The sequence below is a fragment of the Antechinus flavipes genome, chromosome 1, assembly GCF_016432865.1.
Source record: "Antechinus flavipes isolate AdamAnt ecotype Samford, QLD, Australia chromosome 1, AdamAnt_v2, whole genome shotgun sequence".
Lineage (NCBI taxonomy): Eukaryota > Metazoa > Chordata > Mammalia > Dasyuromorphia > Dasyuridae > Antechinus > Antechinus flavipes.
This window is the reverse complement of record NC_067398.1, coordinates 474,005,647-474,011,607: the sequence shown is the minus strand read 5'-3', so window position 1 is coordinate 474,011,607 and position 5,961 is coordinate 474,005,647. Positions and strand designations below refer to the sequence as shown.

The 5,961-nt window shown below is 33.8% G+C and overlaps 1 pseudogene; it reads left to right on the top strand.

Moving 5' to 3' along the window:
• Positions 1 to 1,497: 1,497 nt before the first annotated feature.
• Positions 1,498 to 2,464, top strand: LOC127563082 (WD repeat-containing protein 5-like; annotated as a pseudogene).
• The last annotated feature ends 3,497 nt before the right edge of the window (positions 2,465 to 5,961 follow it).

Below are 5,961 nucleotides of genomic sequence, written 5' to 3'. Positions count from 1 at the left end.
TAATTTTCTGTCAATTTAAAGAAGTATTTATTGAGTGACATGGGGGGTAAATGTTTAACAACGGAACTTCCAGGTAAAAACAACAACAAAAAAAAGCATGTACTCACACTTTTAAGTTTAAGTCACATGAACTTTATGAACATTTTCCTAATTTTGAATAACTGACAAAATAACAAATCTAGCCTGGATTTACATCAATATGAAAACTTAATAATTATCTCTCCCAAACAGGCTAGTGCTGGCTTTAGAAGATTTCTGAGTGCTCATTAATCATTTCCTCTTCCAGGAAATATCCTTCATAATAACAAATAAGTATGATAAAACAAAACATATTGGTCATATCTGAGAATATGTCTTTTCTGTAATTCTGATCCATCCATGACCTTTCTGCCAAGAAATTTGTTTAATCTTCAGTCCTTTGAAATCCCTCCTAGTATCTGCTCTAGTCAGAATTCTGATATTTTTAGAATTGTTTTCCTTCATGCTTATTATTATGATCAACATTTAAGTTGTCATCATGGTTCTGCTCACTTTACAAGTTTGTATGACTTTCCCCATATTTCTCTAAATATGTTCTTTTTTTCACCCCCAGTGACACAGTAACATTTATCAGCAGACAATCACAACTTCATAAAATTGCTGGAAATTAGGTTTATTACAGGAGAAATGAATATGCATGTGGAACCCAAAGAGGTCACAATCCATATAGAAATTTGCATATTTATAAAAGTAGGACAAAGAAAGGAGATGAAACTTAAATCTTCACCTGAGGGGGCATGGCATGAGAGGGAGGAAAGGAACAGTAAGGGTGAGAAAATGAAAATTTCCAAAGGGGAGGAACAAGGCAATAGCAAAAGATATATTCTTTCCCTTTGAAAACTGCTAGATTATGAAGATAGGGTGTTTTGCTCATCTATACAGGTTCTAGCTGCATAAGCATAATACAAATAGCCTAATGCTGTCTAGAGTCCCTATGACACACAGGAAGTCTAGTTTGGGATACAAACAACACACTGTCAGCAGGGAGAAGGGGAAATGGGGAAAGGCTTCCCTCTTGACATATCAGTTTTTTTCTGGAAAACATGGCAACTCAAAAAGGCAAGTTCAGGGGACCTCTTAACTCCTTAATAAACCCTACTTTTGGTTGAAAGAAATACCTTCACATCCTAATGACCATAGAGAGCCCACTAGGAAAAGAAGTACTATGGAAACTACCTAGGATAGACTCAATACAAAATGATAACAAAACCATTAGTCAAGCATTGTATAAGCCTTAATAAGAATGATCAGACCCTATCCTGTCGCTGCCACCTCCACTTCTTCCTGGTGAGCCCAGCCACGCTGCACTCCTCATGAGACGTGGCAGCTGATGCAGGCTTTGCCCCTAACAAAGGTTCAAATTATCAAACACAGATTTTCTTTTCACTATTGAAGCATTCTGGTTGATAATCCCTTCATCCCTAAGCACCTTCAGTCTAACTTGCTAGTTTAAGAACCATGGCAACAGAAGAATAGAAAGCAGAAGCAGAGGCTACAAAAACAATCTACATCTTCCTCATCAACTAATCAGAGAAAGTCTGCCTGTAAAGCCAAACTAGGCATTAAAGTTTACACTAGCAGAACACACTACAGGTGTATCTTCGGTGAAGTTTAGTCCAAATGGAGAATGGTTAGCAAGTTCTTCTGTAGATAAGTTCATTAAAATTTGGGGAGCATATAATGGAAAATTAGAGAAAACAATATCTGTGCACAAACTGGGAATTTCAGATGTTGCCTGGTCATCAGATTCAAATCTTCTTGTGTCTGCTTCCGATGATAAAACTCTTAAGATTTGGGATGTTAGTTCTGGGAAGTGTCTAAAAACACTGAAGGGGTCACAGTAATTGTTTTTGCTGCAACTTCAGTCCCCAATCCAACCTTATCGTGGCAAGATCTTTTCATGAAAGAGTGAGGATATAGGATATAAAAATAGGAAACTGCCTCAAGACATTACTTGCTTGTTCTGAGCCTGTTTCAGCTGTTCATTTTACTTGTGATGGATCCTTGATAGTATCAAGTAGTTATGATGATCTCTGTCGAATCTGGAATACAGCATCAGGTCAATGTTTATGATGATGATAATCATATTTTGTGAAATTCTCTACAAATGGTAAATACATTTTTACTGCAACTCTGGACAACACTTTTAAGCTAAAGGACTATGACCAAGAGAGGTCCCTGAATATATACATTGGTCACAAGAATGAGAAATACTGTATTTTTTGCTAATTTTTCAGTTGCTGGTGGAAAGTGGATTGTGCCAGAATCAGAAAATAACCTAGTTTACATTTGGAACCTTCAGACAAAAGAGATGGTACAGAAATTACATGACCATATAGATCCTGTTATTTCAACAGCTTGTCACCCTACAGAAAACATCATTGCATCAGCTGCATTGGAATATGACAAAACAATTAAACTCTAGAAGAGTGACTGTTAAGCCCTTTCGATGTCGTGTTAGAGACTGTATCAAGAAGTAGATCCTATGAGACAAGAAACTAAGATATATGAGAATAGTTTCTTGGCCTAAAAGGAAATCCCCTTTTTTCTTCCCTGGAATGGGTTGCCTGGTGAAAAGAGGCAGCATCTGCCATCTGCCATGGATCCTTTTAATAGTTTTTTGTTTGTTTGTTTTAAGGAGGAAAACGTACTTGTGGAAGGTCCCAAAAGACTTTGGTGATGCTTCTTGCCAACTGTCCTGATGCTGTCAAAGGAGTTTCAATCTATTTTGTGTATAAATCAAGTCAGCAAAAACCTGAATTTTTATTTTTTTGTTACAGAAGAATAAATTTCATTTCATCATGACTTTTTCCTTAACTAAATGTTTTGTAATTTTTTTAAAAAAAGATATCACCCACTTCTAACTCTGTGAGCAAATACGACCATGTAAGTTTTTGGTTTTCTGTCCCTCAATTTCACTGACCTTGTAGTGAAATGCCTTTTAATCTTCTGTATAGTTTTACTTCTTGTTATGTATGTTTAATAGATGCTATTATATCACAAGTTGTCTATCCCCCCACCCCCTCAAAAAAAAAAAACCTCATTAATCCCTGCTTGTAGCAGTTAGCAGCACATTTTGAAGTCTTTCTGGGGAAAAACAAAACAAAACTCAAAACATTATAAAATTTTTCAATGTAAAGACAATTTTGTATCTTTAAAGTTCATACTATGGAATTGTTCATGGTATGACTGTATACTCCAGTTTCAATATTTTCCTGTTTGTCACACTCTTGTTTACACATCTGACAATAGCATGTGCCTAATAAAAAGGTGAAATTTTGTATAAAAAATAAGAATGTAAAAAAAATATGAAACTAATCTGAAAGGGAAAATCAAACAACAAGATAACTGCAGAAAATTTAGTGTACAGATACAGATAATAAATACAGAAAATAAAAAAAAAAGTACAGCAAACAAAAGCCAAAGAAGCCCAATAATGGGGATTTTAAAATAACAGACATTGTCTCCTAAAACTTATTGCTCTTTCCCAATATACATTTAATCAACACAATTCATCCTGGTTTTCAGATGTCTCATGTAATCGTCTGGTCCCTGGCACATCTTTCCTTTGGGCAGTTTAGAAAATGTGATCTCAAGAGCAGCCCTCCATTGAATTTTCCATTCTTTTGGATTCAAGTTATTTGTAGATGTCCCTACTAGAATCTTGTAAGAAATATCTTGATGCAAGTTGGTACAAATATTCTTTTTATTTTTCCTGAGGCAATTAGGGTTAATTACTTGCCAAGGATAACACAGCTAAGAAGTGTTAAGTGTTTGAGCCCATAATTGAACTCAGATCCTCCTGAATTCATGGGCGGTGCTCTATCCACTGTGCCACCTAGCTGTCCCTCCAATAAATAGTAATATTGTAAAAAAAAAAAAAAAAAAAAAAAGACAGTGTCAATTCTGGAATGCTAACCTAAGCAATAATAGAACTGAACTATAAGAACCCAGAGTTTACCTGAATTTGAGAAAACTTAAGTTGCAAATATCCCATGCCATTTTTTTCTTAACCTAAATCTGTACTTAATATAAACACCTTTAGCAACTGGTTACTGATACATTGATACATATAAGATATGCAAATATAAACTAAATATGTTAGATATTTCAGAAGGTATAACTCTCAAAATCATTCAAATTACATATATAATAATTTGATCTTGTTCTGTCCTCAAAATTTTTACTCAGAACTTATTTTTTTAACTTCACAATAGTTATCAATTAGCTTTTAAGCATTTTGAAACTGCAAATTTAAATACTATTCGGTATAAATTAATTCTGATTCAATTCAAATATTGAATATTTCCCAATATTTGAGAAAGAGAGTATATATACAGGATATATATATGTGTTTCTTGTAAACAACATATTGTAGTTTCTGGCTTTTAATCTAGTCTGCTATCCACTTACATTTTATGGGAGAGTTCACGCCATTCACATTTACAGTTAAAACTACTAATTCTGCATTTCCTGCCATCTTATTAACCCCAATTATACTTTTCTCTTTCTTTTTTCCCTTTCCTTTTCCCCCAGTATTTTACTTATGAGCACTAATTGCATCAAGCAGTCCTCCCCCTTTAGACACCTTCCCCCTTTCTTATATCTTTCCCCTACTATTTCTGTTTTCCTTCTATTTAGCCTACTCCTTCCCTTTTCTCTTTCCCCTCTCACTTTTCAATAAGATGAGAGATGTTTCTTGGTGAAACTAAATATATCTAATATTCTTTCTTTGGGTCAAATCTGATGAGAGTAAGATTCACACAATATTTATTATCCTCCCTTCTTTCCCTCAATTATGATATGTTTTCATTGCCACTTCCTGAGATGTACTTCCCTCATTTTGCCTCCACTTTCTCCTTTCTTTTTCCTGTTACAATCCTATTTCCATTTCTAGTCTCCTTTTTATATTATATCAATAAAATCAAATTATACATCTATTCTCAATATATACCCATAACAGAAATACAGTTCTCAAGAGTACTTTTTTTTTCTTTTTATCTTTTTGTGCTTCTCTTGAGTTCTATATTTGGAGGTTCACTTTTTTTTTGTTCAGCTCTGGTCTTTTCATCAAAAATACATGGAATTCACCAGTTTCATTGATTGTCCATCTTCTTCCTTGGAAGAAAATTTCAGTTTAGCAGGATAATTTATTCTTGGCTACATTCCAAGATCCTTTGCCTTTCAGGATATCAGATTCCTGACCCTTTGATCCTTTAAATTGGAAGTTGCTAGGTCCTGAGTAGCCCTTATTGTGGCTCCTTGGTATTTGAATTGTTTCTTTCTGGCTGTTTGTAATATTTTTCCCTTTGTCTGATAGTTCTCAAATTTAGCTACAAGAGGCATTTAGTGAATTCTTTCAATAGTCATTTTACCTTCTGTTTCTATGATATCTGGGCAGTTCTCTTTGATGATTTCTTTAAAGATAGTGTCTAGGTTCTTTTATTTTTGTTTTTCCATCATGTATTTAAGCAAGTTCAATAATCCTTAGAGTGTCTATCCTAAATCTATTTTCCAGGTTGGTTGTTTTCTCCAATAAGTATTTTACATTTTTTTCATTTTGGGGGGATTTCATTGATTGATTTTGTTTTCTTATTAACTCATTCACTCCCATTTGTTCAATTCTGAATTTTTGTGTGTTATTTTCTCCATTTAATTTTTTTTGTATTTGTCCAACTGAATTTTTGAATGAGTTGTTTTGTTCTATAGGATTTTTTTCTATTTAACAAATTCTGTTTTTCTGAAAGTTGCTTTCTTTTTCCAGTTTATCAAATATATATTTTAATGAGTTATATGATTTTTCCATTTCACTATGTCTATTTTGTGTTGCCTTTTCCAAATGCTCTTGCAAGGCTTTCATTTCCTTTCACCATTTTTTTTCTTCTAGCCCTCTTTTACGATTTTTTTAAAGTTTTTCTAGGA